We start from the raw sequence: 18648 nt of genomic DNA on the forward strand, positions 1-18648 counted from the left end.
ATATATATATATAATATATTATATTTAAATATATTTGTACATTATATATCTTTATATTTATATAATATATGTATCATAAGGGTTTCTGGAGGTAGGGTGGAGGAGGGAGGGGACAAAGGGGAGCGGATACAAAAGAGTTCAAGAAAAAAGACAATATTTTTTAAATGATGGTGGCAGCAATTGTATAATTATGCCTGATCTAATTGAATTATGGATTGTTATAATATCTGTAAGAGTGCCCAATAAAATGATTTAAAAAATAAAGAGGTGAAGAAAAAATTGAGGGTGTTGTCAGCCATCCAACAGATGAGTTTGAAAAATGTTTCTAAGAATGGAATCGTACATGTGACAAATATTTTAAGTGTAATGGAGAGTGATTTGAAGGTGATAAGGTTGTCGTGTAAAAAAGTTAAATACATAACTTGGAAAAAAATTCCTTTTGGGGGAAAGTCCCCTCATAGACTCAATGCCAATAAGATAAAATAAATCTAAAGAATAGAAATTTAACATCAATTTTATCCTAATCCGTACCTATCATAATTACATTATATCATGAAAAAAACAAAACAAAAAGTGGTAGTGATCATAGAAGATGGTTGTAAATTACAAGTGCGTAAAAGAACATGCAGTACATGAATCTTTCTTTTTAAACATGTTTTGTTGTAGTTGAAAATATATACAGGAGACATATACATAATCCAACAGTCCAACATGTACAGGTTAGTGACATAGATCAGATTTCTCAATTGTGCAACCATTTTCATCCTCCTTTCCTGAGTCGTTCCTCCACCACCAACATAAAGTGACTGTCCCCAAAGGTCCCTGTCTCATCTTTGGAATTGCAGTTGTCAGTTTATCATCCCATGTAGGTAATTCTTAAACGAATATAATGCAAAATAAGCTGATACCAAGAGCTCAAGTCGAAAGAAAATGCTTTGAAAATGATGATGGCAACATATGTACAAATGTGCTTGACACAATGGGTGTACCTGTGGATTGTGAAAAGAGCTGTGAGAGCCCTAAATGTATGATTAAAATAGAAGAAGAACATAATGCAGACCTTTTTCACTAATTACACTAAACTACTCTCTGGTTTGAAAGACTTCAGGGGATATTTCTGGTTTAAGGTTTAAAGGTTACTTCCAGGCAATAATTTCAGGGATTTATCTAAGCATCATACTTCCAGCAAGTCTGAAATTTACGGAAAAGTGAAATTTTGTTTAGCAACACCCCCCCCCCCTCTCATTAGGATTCTTCTATAAAATCGTTGGCTAAAATGTTCAGTAACGGGGGCCATGCAGCATCCAGTTCTTACGGTGTCATGGCGAAGGAGGCAGGCGGTCATGGAGGCAATTGCCTGCACATTACATATCCTCCTTCTATTTCTGATGCTCCTCCTTCCTGTGCGCTAGGCAGAGAGACCAATTCTTCTTCCTTGAATGGGCACATGCAAACTTTTAAGGGCTCAGGCATTATGCAACAAACAAGGGGGTAGACCAGAAGTATTAAACATGTTATTAAGCTACTTAACTAGGATGCTTTATGAATACAGTACACCAAAAAATCTGTTTCCATAAAGAATATCTCTCAAACAACCAGGAGGTATTTGAATATGGACTACCTATTAGATGACATCGTGGAAGCATTACTCATTTTTAAATTTTCTTAGGTGTGATAATGGTATTGAAGTACTTTTGAGGAAACCCCCTAAAACCAAACCCACCGCGTGGGGTCAATTCTGAGTCACAGTGACCCTGGACAGGGTTTCTGAGACTATCCATCTTTACAGGAGCAGGCAGTTTCGTCTTTCTCCAGTGCAGTAGCTGGTGGATTTGAACTGCTGACCTTTCAGTATGCAGTCAATGCTCACCCTGCAGTGTCACTGGGCCCCTTATTTAGAAACAAAGTCTCTGCAAATTACTTTCATGTGGTACAGATATAAAAAATGCAAGCACATACACAGAGCGCAAAACGTGTCAAAATGTTCATAATTGAGCAATATATTTAAATGATTCCTTGTGCTATGTTAAAAAATGCTTCTAGAGGTTTGTAATGTTTCATATTAAGAAACTAGGTAAGTATTACAAATGCATGAGTAAACCTTTTGTTAATTTGAGAAATTGTATACTTTTTGGTTCCTTCTAAAATGTTTTCATTTCGTTTCCCCTCGGAATTTTTCCCTGAAGTATTTTACTTCTATGGTTGAAGATATTTAATGGATCATTTGTCTCCGTCTCTCTAAAACAGGTTTAGAAGCTGAAATAACCCCCTGCCACCAAACAAAATCTCCATGTCAAAAATTCTTCCAGAATTAGTTACCACGAAGCTCGGTGTTACAATATAATCAATCAAAACGTAATGAAGCAAATTTTGGGGTGATGAACTCTTTAATAAGATAAATAAATGTACTCTTCCCCCCGTTTATCTCATCCACTCATGAATGAATATCACTTATTGCTAGCATGCGGAGTTCAACAGTAGTAATCCTAGTTTTGCTTTTGTAGATGCTAAGGCATTTTGTAGATGTGTTAAGGCATCTTGTTCAGATTCGCTTGTAGAGAAGCATGGAGAACGTTTTGTTCCAGCGGTGTTCTTCAATTAGGTGAATTCTTTCTGAGCTAAATTATAAACATCACAAAATGATTTACCCTCAAAACCCAATTTGATCCTATCGCCTTTCAATTTTGTTGAAAGCAATGAGTTAGGAGCCACTTGATTTTTAAAAAGACCCCATTACTCCCTCATTAGCGTCATTCACTTTCTCATTTTATGGGAAGATGACCAAAAAGCTTGATTAAGACTCATGAAGCGATGGTTAAATATGCCTGGTACTATTACTCTTTTTTACCTTAGAGGCAAGCCAGTTTTCACGGTCAGTTAGTTCACCGAGTCAAATTTACCTCCTCTCAGAAAAAAAGTCTGAATCTCAAATATACTTTAAGGAATAATGTACAACCCATGAGAACTATATAACAACGATCTCTTTGGGGATCTGTTGTTGTTGTTGTTGTTGTTGTTGTTAGGTGCCATCGAGTTGGCTCTGACCATAGCAGCCCTACATGCAACAGAACGAGACACTGCCCAGTCCCTCCCCCTTGCTCTGACGTGTGAGCCTATTATTGCAGGCTCCAATCCATCCCTCCTTTACACTGCCCATGGACTTTACCTAACATGATGTCCTTCTCCAAGGACTTATCCTTTCTGATAACATGTAAGACAAAGTCTTATATATGTCAAAAGTATGTGACAAAGTCCCAACATCCTTTCCTCGAAGGAGCACTCTGGCCGAACTTCTTCCAAGACAGAGCAGTTTGTCCATTTAGCAGTCCGTGGTTTCACCACCTTCTTTCCCAGCATCATAAATCAAATGCATCTATTTTTCTTCAGTCTTCCTTATTCAATGTCCAACTTTAATCTGCATATGTGGCGATCGGAAATACCATGGCTTGGGTCAGGCACATCGTAGTCCTCAAAGTATCATCCTTGCGTTTCAATACTCTGAAGACTTCTTGTGCAGCAGGTATTTACCTAATGCAGCTGGTCTTTCGATCTCTTGATTGCTGTTTCTGTGAACATTGATTATGGATGCAAGCAAGACAAACCTCTTGATAATTCAACATTTTCTCCATTTATAATTATGGTCCAGTTGTGAGAATTTTGGTCTTCTTTACATTGAATTGGAATCCATACTAAAGGCTAAAATCCTTGATCTTCACCAGAAATTGCTTCAAGTTCTCCTCACATTCAGCAAACAAAGTCGTGCCATCTGTGTCCTGCAGGTTGTTATAGTGTTCTGTACAGGATGGCATCAGAGGGACACCAAAGGAGCACTGACCATAGCACCTTTTAAAATGGAAAAAGTAGCCACAAATGTGTTTAAAGCTATGTAGAAATAGTATTGTTAATTTTAAATGTATTCACTACAATGAACCGTATAGCTAAAATTACAAAACTACTTTGAAACAAAGTATAATAAGATGGGCATTCTTTACTAAATGTGTAATTTTCATTGTGTGTTAACCAGAAATAGACAGCATTACACATTTGATGAAACTATAAGGAGCCTTTGTGGCATAGTGGATTATACATTGCGCTGCTAACTACAAGGTCAGCAGTTTGAATCTACCAGCTACTCTAGGGAAGAAAGATGCGGCTTTCTGTTCCAAGAGGCTGTCCTATGGGGTCAGTGCGAGTGGGAATCAACTGCATGGCAGCAAGGTTTGTATGAAGTACGACTGGTGTAAATATTTCACTCCTTCAGGATATATGAAGACTTAAGTTTGAAAAACATATTTTAAGAACCTTATTGAGCAACTGCCCTACGGCTAAAAGACACTGTTGGTGATTTTAATTTGTAATTTTTATGCAGTATAATTTGAAGACTCTGAGAGTCCCATAAAGAATAAGCATCATTATCCTATATTATTTTGATTGTTTGCAGTTACTTTTCTTATCAGCTAACCAGAAAGAAGAGAATATAGGAAGATGTTTACTTACATATTTTTGACAATCTGAAGGCATTCTATTGTATGGATAACATTGGATAACATTGAAAGGAATGGGAATTCCAGAACCAGTCATTGTGCTCATGTGGAAGCTGTACATGGACCAAGAGGTATCGTCATACAGAGCCAGAGGCTGCTGCACGGCTTAATATCAGGAAAACGGTGTGTCAGGGTTGTATCTTTCCAACACACTTTCGATCTGTATTCTTAATAAATGATCTGAGAAACAGAAATATATGAAGAAGATTATCAGTTCGGAACCACCAGCTGCTCCTTGGGAGAAAGACAAAGCTTTCTACTCCAGGGAAGAGCTCCAGCCTCAGAAACTCCCAGGGCAATGCCACCCTGTCCTTCAGAGTCAGCACCGACTTGATGGCAGTGAGCGCGGTTTGATTTTGGTCTATTGCTTGTAGGATTTGTCAACTTAAGAGTGTCTTATGATCAATTTCTCTCATTCAAAGTATTAGTGTCTGTGTGTAATTCTGTATTATCTATTTATGTTAAAGAGGATAAGTTTCAATTCAACAAAGTCTATATCAGCCCTAGTTAGGAGGCAAGGATGTATATTAACCCTTTGTGATCCATTAGACACTTGTATATAATCCACCAGCATTCTTAGGCTCTCGGGTTTCTTGGGAAACTATCCCAGCAGTAGTGCATGCTACTACCTGGTATGGGCCTGTATAACTATGTGAATCTGAAGAAATGGGTGTTATCCTACCACACCTGATACCAGAGTCCACTTGGGACATATGTATCCCACATAATTGCATCAAAATACATATTATCCCCAAAAGCTATTTCCCCCAATTTCAACATGCCTTCCAATACTGAAAACACATGGTAAACCAATAACCAAACACACTGACATCTAGTTGATTCTGACTCATAGTGACCCTACAGGACAGGGTAGAACCGCCCCTGTGAGTTTTGAGATTTTAATTATTTACAGAAGTAGAAAGCCTCATCTTTCTCCTATGGAGCAGCTGGTGGTTTTGAACTGCTGACCTTGTGGTTAGCATCCCAATGTGTAACCAAAATTTTAAAGCAGAAAATAGTTGGGTCATGAAAGGGCTAAAATTCCTTTACCTCATTCCAATTTGAACCTGTTCTATGCCTGCTGAAAAATGGCCAATACTTTTTTCTTTCAAATGTGTTGCTATTGAAGAAAATGAAATTAATAAAAGTATACCAGAAGAAGAGCCTAACATTCTATTTGAATTGGAAACGAATTGCTGGTCCTGAAACAGAATCCCAGGAGGTTGTGTACGTGTCTTACTGAACGCAAAGAGTGGTTTTAGGTGCACAGATTATCCGTAGCTGTAGACAGGTACATGTCTGCAAGGGGGCGGCAACAAGTGGGTGGGAAAATTCCATGACCACTCAATTCTATTTTCCCTGGTACTTTGGAAGCCTCCGTGTATTTGTGATTGCTTGCGGTTCTGTTTTGAAACCAATAATTAGTTTTAATTTTATATTGAAAGTAACGAATGCCAATGTGTTGGAGATGCACTTGGCTCGTGCCTGCAATGGCACACTGACAAAACGGGCAGTGGGTTCTGTTGGTCCTGATCAGCCATGGGTACATTATAATCAGCCAGTTCTTTGATCCCAGCAAATGAGTGTCTCTTAAAATAAGAAGAACATACAAAGTAAGAAGAAGAAACCTATATATAGTAGCCAGAGGAAGCAAGTCATTTATCCCATTTTTAATTCTCAGAAGTCTGTATCATTCCCATAGGAAAAAAAAATCTAATCTACATGTGATATATTTACCCACTGACTTTATATAATGTCAAGCCAGAACAAAGATTTTTAATAGCTTACTTAAAATATCACCAAGAAAGCACAACTGCTTAGTATATTATACAGCTAGCAAGGACTTTTGATGTCATATGAATGAAGCAATGAGCACGTCAATCATTCAAAACATGCTTGGTGGTCTCATTTTTGTCCACTGTTGCATTTGGAGCAGGTAGGACAGTTCTTGGCATGCGTTAAGTGCTCAATAAAAAGACAGCTCGTTCGTTTGTTTAATAACATTGAAGTATGTTATAATTTGTGAGAATGGGATCTCTAAAGTTTTATTGGAACTCTTTCATGGGTTGGAAACCCAAACCCACCAGCGACACCCGGCCATCTGTTTCTCCAAGGTCACAGGAGTGCATTTGCACTCTGCCCAACAGACCTGCTGAAAATGGCTAACTGGTACTTTTTTCTTCTAAATGTGTTGCTGTCGAAGCAAATGAAATTAATAAAATTAAACCAGAAGAAGAGCCTGGAATTCTAACCATGAGTTAGCACTGACTCGCTGGTAACAAACCACCACTACAACGAGAGAACTGAGTTGTGCTCAACCTATGTGGCCCAAGTGAGTGGCCCTGAAAATGAATATTTGTTGACTAAATGAAATATGGTCAAAGTGTACCCTTTGTTACTCATGTGACAGAAACTGTAGACAGAAAAATAGCGAAGGCCATCTTCCAGTTAAAGAAACCTTCCAACTTCAGGAAGCAGCTGGGAAAATAGGCCATAATAAAATATTACACATGCTAGCATAGAGTTGTAAAAACTTCTATGGTCGTGGTTAAATCTGCCTAAGGAGGTTGAGTAATATTGCCTGAGGCAGTGACATTTGAATTGAATAAACGATTCTCTAGGTTAAAAAAAGGAGGAAAGGAAAGGCGTTCCATAAAGACAGAATAGTCTGAGTCAAGATGTGCAGACGCAAAAAGATGGGCATATTGAGACACAGTGTCAGTGGGCCGTGGCTCAGGTGTAGACATTGTCGGTTGGCAGGAGATGCTGCTGGGAAAGCTAGCTTTGAGTTATAAAGGGACCACAATCTCATTCATCTCTGAATTGCCCGTTGTAAAAAATGGCACAGTGCGTGTCATCTGACCTCTTCTACGTCACAAAGGAAAAGGAAAAGCATTGGCAGCAGGGGCCTGGGTGTTACGAGGCAGAGGTAAGACGTGCCTCCATTCTCCAACCATTTTACCACTTTGGACTCCAGCCACTCCCCTCCTCTGGCACTCTCTAGCTCCCTGCTTGGCTTCATAATCCGTTCCGATGGCCACACAGAACTCAAAGACCCTACACTCGGTTGTGGTGGTAATTAGGGAAGAGACAGGCTAACTTCAGGATCAGGAACGACCTAAGGTACAGTTCTTCTATTAGGACAATCTCTTTCAGCTGTGCCTATAGACAAGCATCTCACTGGCCCCAGTCTCTGGGACCTCAGCCTCTCAACCTGGCCACTGTTCTGCTCAAACTAATGTTACAAGGTTCTTTGGCATTGGCAATCACTGCCTGGGGGTACGTTAGTGCCCCAGTAAGCCTCAGCCTGAAGACATTCCACATTTTAGATGTGTGGGTTGGCAAGCCTAGCTCCTTCACCAAGAGCCTGAAGCACTCCTTTTCTCTGGGAAGCCTCCTGTCCAAAGATGCTCTGCTCTCTGTTCCATGGGTCAGCACAGTCCCTGAAACACCATGCTTATTGGGGGAGAAATATCATGGAGCCTACATAGGACCTCACGCTTCAGTAGGGAAAAAGAGAAACTATTCCAACTCCATCCTACATCAAGCTGACAGCCACAAGGCAGCTGTCAGAAATGCCCTCAAGTCCCGTTTCCATTGTTTCACCCTATTTGGACACTAACCATTCCCACCCACTATAGCACATATTCTAGACTTTGTTGAAACACACAAGACCGTGAATAGTTAAATCACAAATGAAAATGAAGAATAAAACTTGATGAATCACTTTTTTGATTTCAAGTCTTAGGATATACCTACAGTAATCAAGACCAATTGGTATTGGCATACAAAATCATAGATCAATGGAACAGAATTGAGGACCCAGAAATAAATCCACACCAATATGCCCACCTGATTTTTGACAAAAGTACAAAAGCAATAAACAGACAATGAATTGGCTTCTCAACAAATGATGCTGAAGCAATCAGATATCCAGGAGTAAAAGAAACAAACAAAATTTGACCTAAAACTCTACCTTTAAAAAAATGGATCATGTTTCTAAACGTAAAACTATAAACTTAAAAAAAGTTGGACTTTGTCAAAATTAAACTGTTTTCTGTGAAATACTCCTTGCAGGGAGGTCAAGTCAGGAGACAAACATTGCAACCCACAAATCACTCAAATGATTTGTATCTAGAACTCTTCAAATTTAATTTAAAAGACCCAATAACAAACAGGCAACATCTGTGAAGAGAGATTGCTCAGCAAAGGACATACTGATGACAAGTTAGCACATGAATACCAATACCAATGCCTGAAGGAAACACACGTGAAAATCAGAACGACGTACCACCACACCCTTACCAGGTTGACTACAATCAATACAATATTCTCACTAATCATCTGGTGAGGATCTTAGGTTTTTGATCACTCTTACATTGAAAAACTAGTTCACTCATATATTGCTGGTGGGCTTGTAGAGTATCACTGTCATTCTGCAAAACAGTATGGTAATTTACTATAAAACTAACCATGTAACCACTATGAAAACCAGCAATTGTACTCTTGGGCATTTATCCACAAGAAATGAAGACACGTTTACATAAAAACCTACACACAAATAGTCATAGGAGGATTATTCAGTATAGAACCTGGAAACAGCCCAGATGTTCTTCAATGGAATATATATACATAAATATACTGCCACTGAGTCAATGGTCCCCTGTGGGTTTCTGAGACTCCTACCTGTTTATAGGAGTAGAAAGCCCAGTCTTTCTCCAGAGGAGCTGCTAGTAGTTTCAAAATGTGGACCGTGAGGATCACGGCCCAGTGCCTAACCACTACACCACCAGGGCCGGATGGTTCAGTTCACTGATACATCCATACCATGGATACGGGCAGTCCTGTTTTATGGTGGTGCTCTATTCTGATGAATCCAAGATGCTGACTACTGCTTTGTTTGTTTGTTTGCTTTCAGAAGATCTCAATGACTCTAAATGGACTCCGCAGCAGTGGGTTGCTTTTAATTTACCATCAGTACCTTAAAAATGCAATCTTTGAACATCTGTGAATGATCCGCACAGCTGTTGTGTTGATTCCAACTCACCATCACCCTGTTGGACAGAGTTCAACTACGCTACTGTGTTTCTGAGACTGTACATATTTACAGAAGCAGAGCTTCCTCTGTCTCGTGATGAACAACTGGTGAGTTTGAACCACCAACCCTGGTGTTTGCTGCTCAATGCTGGACCCACTACACCAGCAGCACTCCTTCTGGGAAAGAGAGCATTAGCAACATATAGGCTGCAATGTTGTATGTGGAATCTATTATTAAGGAAAAGATGCGTACACTAAAAAATCTAAAAACAGGATGCATGTAAGTGTGGTTGGTCATAAATTGGCAAGAAAAAGAAATGAACTATTGATGCATGCAACAATGTGGTTGATTGACTTAAGGGAATTATGCTGAGTAAAAATAATAATTCCAAATGTTTAATATACATAATGATTTTATTTATAGAACACTGAAGAATGATCAATGTAGAGATGGGGGACAGATTAATAATGATCATTAGCGGTTAGAGCCCCGGGGAGGTGTGAGGCGGAGGGAAGGAAGAAGATGGGTGGCTACAAGAGAGCTGCAGCAGGAATTCTGGGAAGATGGAACTGTTCGTTATCTTGAATGTATCCATGCCAGTATCCTGGTTATGCTATTGTATCATCATTTTGCAAAGAACACATAAGATCTTTTATTATATTTCTTACAACTGCATGCGAATCCACAATTATCTTAAAATAAAGTTGATTCAGAAATGTTGCTATGGTTAGTTGCTGTCAGTTCAGCTGTGACTCGTGGCAATCTTTCAAAAGTATGGAAGATAATACAGCATCTAGGCACGAAGTAATCTCAGGCTCTTTCCCAGATTTTGCAAATCATCTTTCCCACAATGATGACAGCTAAAATAGTCAGCTTGTGTCTTCTGTAGGGAGTCGGTTCTCTGCTGTGCAACCTCGGACAGCCGCTGGTGTGTAATGATTCACACTGGTCCAAGACTGAAGCAGCCCTGAATGAGAGCTCCGTGATTTGGGGCCCCTTGTCTTTCCTCCTGAGCTCTGTTGATCTGTAATGAAAGGAGTTTCGAAATCTCTAGAGACTCAACTTCAAAATTCTGGAATCCCATGCTGTGCCTTCTATTTAGGCTTTACAACAGAAGAGAAAAATGTCTTTAAAATTATTTTTTAAATGCCTTAAACATCCTTCCCACATAAGCTTCATCCCTGCTAGCGTGGGTTTGATTCCAGGACTGCTCTTATATCACTAGACAACCAAAAACAAGCCATTTCTCCACATTGCTGTCTGGCTGGAACAGCCTGGCTGTGGGTCCAGAAAACTGAAACGTGACTTCTGAGAAGGCAGGCAGTACAAATGATGGTCTTTCCACAGCATTCAGCTACCCATGAGACACACATCACTTGTCAGTGTGTATATGAGAATTGCTCCCTACGTGGATTTTTTGGTCCCCTTTGAACAAAACAGTCTTCGCTCAACTTGCTGTTGAAGATCATCACATGTGTAAATTAGGTGGAAGAAAAATACTATTCATTACTACCTGTTGTGCTTCTTAGAAGGCTAGCCTCTACCTTATTGAATTCTTTTAAAGCATATACTCTGTTATTTCAGAAAACCGTCTGGCAGATGCTCTCTGTCTGCAGGGAACGAGTAAGAGCAGACTGGCCCGGGGGTTGGACTGTGCTGCTGCCGCTGCTGAGCAAATCCCTGTTGTGATGTGGGTGGACTGGGCACAGCGCCAGAAGGCCATGGAGAGGCACTGCCAGGTGGCTGAGAACTTAGAACAACAACAGCAAAAAGTGGAGGAAAGGAAGAAAAGACAAGCATTTTAGATAAACTTCAACCCCTGAATGACTCACGTTGCTGTTTACTGACGATCAATGTATTCATCAAAAAGGCTTCATATTTTATTACTGTGATGCTATCAAACATTTAAAAAAATTATTGGGGGCTCTTACAGCTCTTATCACAATCCATACATACATATATTGTGTCAAGCATATTTATACATATGTTGCCATTATCATTTTCAAAACATTTTCTTTCTACTTGAGCCCTTGGTATCAGTTCATTTCCCCCCTTCCCCACCCTTCCTCCCTCACGAACCCTTGCTAATTTATAAATTATTATTATTTTGTCATGTCTTACACTGTCCGATGTCTCCCTTCACCACGTTTCTGTGGTCTGTCTCCAAGGGAGGGGGTAATTTGTAGATCATTGTGATTGGTTCCCCTTTCTCCCCCACCTTCCCCTTCCCCTCCTGGTATCGCTACTCTCATTATTGGTCCTCAGGGTTTATCTGTCCTGGGTTCCCTGTGTTTCAAGCTTTTACTATCAAACTTCTTTAATTCCAACTATCTTTTGTATTTCCTCCAGGACTCTCAAGTTTTACATAATGATTTTGACTAAATAAATCACATTAATAAAATAGTAAGACTTTGATTCTCCATTTTGAATTAGATAACATCATACTGTTCTAGCTAGTCATCTCCCAGTCAGCACCAATGTTAACAAAAAAAACTAATGAAATTTAAATTAGAAGAGAAGAAAAGCGTTACTTTACTTACTTCTGCAGTCTTACCCCAGGTAAATGAAAATGTCCCATTGGGCCTTTTCAGATGGTGAAAATAACAAGGGTCGTATAATACAAAGGAGTATTTGAGGCACATTCTTTTGGCACAGTGAAAAGTGACAGTCTTCATGTAGTTTGAAGTGACTGCCCTAGTAATGGGGCCCTTCAAATGAGCAGTCCTGGCATGCTTGTTATCGCCCAGGGTTGGCTCAAAGCCCAGATGCACTGTTCAGCTGTGGCGTCACCACTGGTCCGATGGTTCAGACATACACATACGTAACATTTTATGGTATCTCTGTGGAAAGCATACTTAGCAAAACAGGTTCTCATTCAACAATATCTACATGTGTTGTTCATGGATATTGTTTACATTCTTCACATTTTGGTGATGATTGTTATTCCAGTTCTAATAACCTAACCCCCCTCTACCTTCTCATCATTGCTTTAGAACAGGGGTTCTCAACCTGTTGGGCTCACGACCCCTTTGGGGGCCGAATGCTCCTTTCACAGGGTTGTCCGATTCATAACAGTAGCAAAATGACAGTTATAAAGTAGCAGCAAAAATAATTTTACTGTTGGGGGGGTCACCACAATATGAGGAGCTGTATGAAAGGGCCGCAGCATGAGGAAGGCTGAGCACCACTGGTTTAGAGTGGTCACTGACCACTCGATTTCACATAGACGAGTCTTTAAAGGAGCGCAGTACTCCCAGATGGCAGCTCACCTACCATTTAGCTAGAAGGTGGCTCTGACTTTAGGGGATAGTGTAGTTTCAAGTTTAAAGAGTATTTCAGGGCAACAGAGTCAGTAAGTCAGTCTGGATATTTTAAAAAGAATTTGAGTTTCTGTTCCACATTCTCTCTCGCTTTCTTCAACAGGATTCATTGATTATGGCCTTGACCAAAAAGTTTGGTAATAACAGGTGGGAAACACCTAGTCCTGGTCTTATGGTAGAGGATGCAAGTCATGGTTCATGTGGACCATTAGTCCTGTAGACTGGTTTCTTCTAAGAACCGTGGATTTCCTTCCTTCTCTTCTTCTTTCTATTTTGCTCAGGATGAGCAGAGACCAGCAGTTGCCCCTTCAATGGGGTCTTATAAGCTTGCAAGAAGTCAGCTAAGATCGATCAGTAGGCAGCTATTGGTCTCTACGCAGAAAGTACTTCACTTTCTGAAGGGCAAGCTCTGTGGTCCTGGTAATATGTCAGTCACAGTGCCACCCTCCTAGGCCATGCTCAGGGTTAGGTCAGGGGACCTCAGAAGGGCAAGGAGAAGTTAAAGCCGAGTGCAACCAGATTCAAACTGTCTAGCAGACCTGCCCTCGGGAGCTGCGTCTTTTCACCAATAACTCCGGAGCGACAGCAGTTCTTTCCCTTCTTAGGACCCAAGTGTCAGCTTTTCCAAAGATTTTGTGATTTAACCAGTAGCTGTCCAGTATACAAGGGTATATCTAAAAAACCTGGTTCCAAAATCATAGACACCTTCATGAAAACAAAAATATAAACGTGAAGCCATTGGTCCTCAACAAATTACCCACCTAGGTCAATACACTCCAGAAAACAATGCTTCCGTCTCTTTCTCTCCCAAGAATCCTGCTCTGGTCAAAACAGCAGTTTGGGCATTCTTGAGGGAATGTCTTATGAGCTTTGAGAACATAAGTCTGAACTAGCAAGGTAATGGCTGTAAGGTGGATGGGGTAGGTTTCTCAATGAAATTCTCATAGGCCAGTCCTTGTTATCCTTGGAAAAAAGGTATATTTTTGTGATGGGGGATAAAAAAAACCCTTCAGAACGTTCCTGGGCTTTTTTCTCATCAATTATATGAAGTCACTGCTATTATTGGATTTTTAAAAACAAGTCTAAAAAAAGTTTATTGCTAAGAGAATTTGTCTGCAACCATTCACTGATCTTATGTAAACTAGTCTTGTTGGGAATGTTCCTGTGCACTTTTGAACTAAAATCTTGGTAGCATTTTTTTTATTCACCCTTTCACTCCCTACCCATACATGAGAGAACCCTGAGAACTTCTCAAAAAGTTGGTGGGAAATAGAACAAAAAGAGAATGGACTTTTTCCATGGACCTTTTGAAGCCTCCTCACTGACACTTTTTCTTTTAAGATAGTCTCTGTCTGTCTGTACCTCTCTCAGATCCCAATGGGATACAAGTTGGAAGATGGAGTAGGGAGATGAAGAAAAGATGAAAAGCAAACATTTTCAGAATTCTGCTGTATGTGATTGATTTTAATTATCCCTAAAAGGGGGGGGGAGAGGAACTCTGAAAACTGTTTATATCAGTGGATTATGAAAATTCATATAAACAGACAACTGATCCATTGTTCAATCACCTGATGGCTTTCTTCCAGGACTTAGAAAGCAACACATTTTATTTTGTCAGCATTCTTAAAGGATATTAACTGTTGCTTTGAGGCATCATTCTAAGTTCTTCCTCTGAATGAATCCTTAAAAGCTTAAGTTATGATCTGTTGAATTAACATTGTTGTTTCCATATAATGAATAACACCATTTATAAAGCCATAATGACCCAGTACATAAATTCATGTATATAATAATATTTAAAAGCATTTTAAAATATCTAGAAACATTGCATTTTTTGTTGCTTCAGCATTTGGATACCAAGCCTCTTGAGTAAACTTATATAAGTAGTTGAGAGGATGCACCCTCATTTTCTGTAAGAAAAGTCCACTTAGAAGGTACTGTTTCAAACTCCAGTAAGTTCACATATATAACTAACAACCACCTGATGCAGATCTGAAATTCTGGCACAGATAGTGATTTACACATCATAAATATCAGAATAATTATGTGAGACGCCTGCAAACTTCAATGAATACAAAAATCAAGACTCTCCCTGGCCACCCAGAAAATCTGGAACAGAATTTGGGAATCCAAATGCTCAACAAGCATGTCATGTGATTTCGTTGCAAATACCAACATTGAAAATATATTTCATAAACACATCTATTCACTAATCAACAATCTTGTAATCTGGCATTCACATTTATGACAATAATAAAAAAATCTACTATCTATTTTTCACATTAGCAATGTACATCTAGCAGCAAATCAATGCCGAGGTGCTAGAGAAGTGAAATGATGTCTATGATGGGTAAGGTTCGATGTCAACTAGCTTGGGCCAGATCCTCAGTGGTTTGGCAGTTATGTGATGCATCAACTTGGCAGTTATGTAATGATGCAACTGGTAGTTTAGTAATGATGTACTTCCTTTTGTGATCCGATCCTCTATTTTTAACTTAACATGTTGTTTTTACACAATACCTTGTGTTTGGAAACTATGTGAGGAGGGAGTGAATACCCTTCAGAAAGCCGGGCCATCAAATCACAATAACTGCCAAGAGGAGAGCGAGAGAGCGAGAGAGAGAGTGAGAGAGATCTTTGGGGGAGAATGACTATTCTCCCCACACATAAGTATGGTAACCATACCCCATCCCTACCCATGCCCCTTGCATGGTACAACCTAAAATTTTAGGTTTTGCCTCGACATCTTTGTCTCACAGAGCCATAAGGGATTTCCTCCGCTCTTGCCAGATATACGCCCCCACCCCCCCACCCCACCCCCCGCCCACCAACACCACCTAGCAGGAAAGGTTCTCCTCCTAGCAAGTTTACTGAGCAGATACACAAGCTTCACACTAACCAGTCCTTAAACTGGTGGGTTTCACGTCCTCACCGGCCCACGGAGCTTCTCAAGCAAACCCCTCTTGCGCTCCTTCACGTCACTCCATCTTCCTTCTACAGGAGGTTCACTGCTGGCTCATGCTATTCCTGCATGGCCACCTCCACGAGCTTCTACTGGTGGACAGGATCCTCCTCCCGTGGGGCTGTCAGGACACGTGATTAATAAGCTACGAGTATATGTGCCTAATAAACTGTTGTCAATCTCACATGTCTTATGGCAAATGTCAGGTGTTTAGCCATCATATTTTTTAGGGTAAGCGATTCCTCCTTCACCAATGGAGAAAATAAGAGGTAGTCAAAATTTCTGTGTGGGAAATGCTCCTCGCCTTAGAAGGTTATGGACTGCCGTCATAATGAGAAGAAACCACCACTAGCCCTAAATCACATCCACCCTAAACTCTGCAAGCAGCACACCAGGAAGGAGCTTCGCTCCAACACACAGTGCACTTAGAAAGGTCCTTTCATCTGCAAACATGAAGGAGATATGTATCCTACCTAATGCAAGTACTCTGAAGGTTTAAAAAGATAATAAGTAGAGAATGTCCTCTGGGGAAAAAAAAAGTAGTCTATTTTTATGCAAATAACACACTCCATCTACATTTGTTTGTCAACCGAGCCTCAGCCCCTTGGCAAGTGTTTCCAGAGGTACTGCAGTGCCAAGACACGTGTTACGTGTTACATGTTACTATAAAAAGTAATAATACGCATAGTGCATTCACAAGAATACCTCCCAGGGGGGAGACTGGTTGGCAAGCAAATGTAGAAGGCATGTTATCAGCAGGAAATATGGGACTATATACATGTTTGTTCTATTATTTCAATAAATGGGTAACATTTTAGGGAGAAATTGGACATACATTTCTATTATTACCAAAGGAGAACTTAAAGACACATCATATTCACAAAGTTCTCCTTCAAAGCAGTCAGTGTATAACTCATTTCCTGAAGACGACAACACTATCTGTCTGTGATGGACACCCAAAGGCAGAGCAGGGCAGCTTAGCAGCTCAGGTGCAGATCTGGCATGTCTCGGACAATCTCCACCCACTTTCCTCCGCTGAGTATGTGTCTCTGGCCCACAGCAGAATGGAAGAGAAAACAGAAGCAGGAGTCCAGACAGATTCAATTTGAGCCCTAGAAATTTCCTTAGATGCCATAATGGAAAATTGTAATTTTCAAATATGTCTGAGGGGCTACCAAGCTGGTAAGCTTCGAGTCTAATTGTTAATTAAATTGCATTTGTTCTTGCTTTCGGCTGTGACACCTATATTGGTGGATAGTTAGATGATAGGTAGGTTGGTGACAGAAAGATAGATAGAAAGATCGATGAAAGACAGACAGATTAGAAAGACATTTTTCTGTAGCTACGCCTCTAAAAGTGGGTCAGATAATCACAAAAACTGCCCCCGTGAGTGTAGGAGACACTCGCGCCTATGCTGGGACCAGCACTTCTCTAACAAGTTTCAGACTACCAAAAAATAGCTTAAAGTACACAATCTCAACCCTCTTTCATCTGATAATGAGACAGCTGCTAGGCTATGTGCTTTCAGAGCAGGAATAGGCTGCTCTTAATTGCAGAGGGAAAGTAGTTTGGGCAGGAGAGAGGCCATAATGGAGACAGGGAGGAGACGGGGAGTGTGGGTGGGATGGTGGGACGCTGTCCGGTGAGGACCCTTCATCCTCGTGGAGTGACACAGCAGCAGCAGCCTCCCACATAAGCCTTCCAAATATCCACAGAATTCCTGATCTGAGGAAATTTTGTACTAGAAACTGAAAGGGAAAATAAGCTTCTAAACGAAGTTGTTTTGAGGAAGACAGAAGAATCAAGGCAGCCAAAGGCCAAAGATTGAGACCCCTGAGTATCAGAAAAAAGTTTGAAAAGGGTTTTAGACTGCTCTTATAGGTGAAAGGAAGGAATTCGAGGTCATTGCAGGTAGATGTTAAGAATGAGGGAGACCTCAGCTGACATCAAAGTTACCTAGAGAAGAAAAAACTGTTCATTGAAACACAGGCAAAATAAAACCAAACAAAAACTTGGAATATTGAACTTAACAATGTTGTTCAAAATGAACATTTTTCCCAAGGGAAAAAAAATTACCCTTCAGGAGTAAAAAAAATGTGTCCCAGGAAATTATGGATGATTTAATATTGAGGGATTCATGTAACAAATCAGTAATTCAAAGAAGAAAAGATTACAGCCATTTCAATAAGAGCACTCTACCTCAAACTTCCCTCTAATTCTCTGCCTCCAATTTGATCAATTATTCAAGAAAACATATTTTCTACAATAACTATAGCAATATTTCCAGTTTCATCTTTCATTCTACTTCAACTTTTAAAATTATCCTTACCGAGATATGATTGACATACAATAAAGTTGTTCAATGTAAGTATAAAGTTCAGAGTTTGGTGAATGTATATAACCGTGTAACCACCAATGCAATCAAGCTGGAAGATCTTCATGACCCCCACAGGTTCTGTCCAGAAGTTTAATCCTTTGTCTTCAGGCCTTTCAGAACAACTTTTGTTTTGTCAGGGTTAACAAACTATGTCAACAACTCCAAGAGTGTCAAAGCACACCTGTCAGACAGGGGGAAGTTGAAAGGTGGGTGACAGGTGGAGAAGTAGAGTCACAAATCCCTCACTCCATATGGAGAGGACGGAGACCTGGTTTCCTAGGGGGTTATGCTTTGGGCTATTAACTTCAAGGTCAGTTAAAGCCTAAGATGAGGCTTTCTGTTCCCATACAGATTTACAACCTCTTTGTGGAAGGCTGTCTTTTGTAACCATTGCTATATGGGGGGGG

The sequence above is a fragment of the Echinops telfairi genome, unplaced genomic scaffold (genome assembly GCF_000313985.2).
Source record: "Echinops telfairi isolate 266 unplaced genomic scaffold, ASM31398v2 ScPeMD7_23;HRSCAF=83, whole genome shotgun sequence".
Taxonomy (NCBI): domain Eukaryota; kingdom Metazoa; phylum Chordata; class Mammalia; order Afrosoricida; family Tenrecidae; genus Echinops; species Echinops telfairi.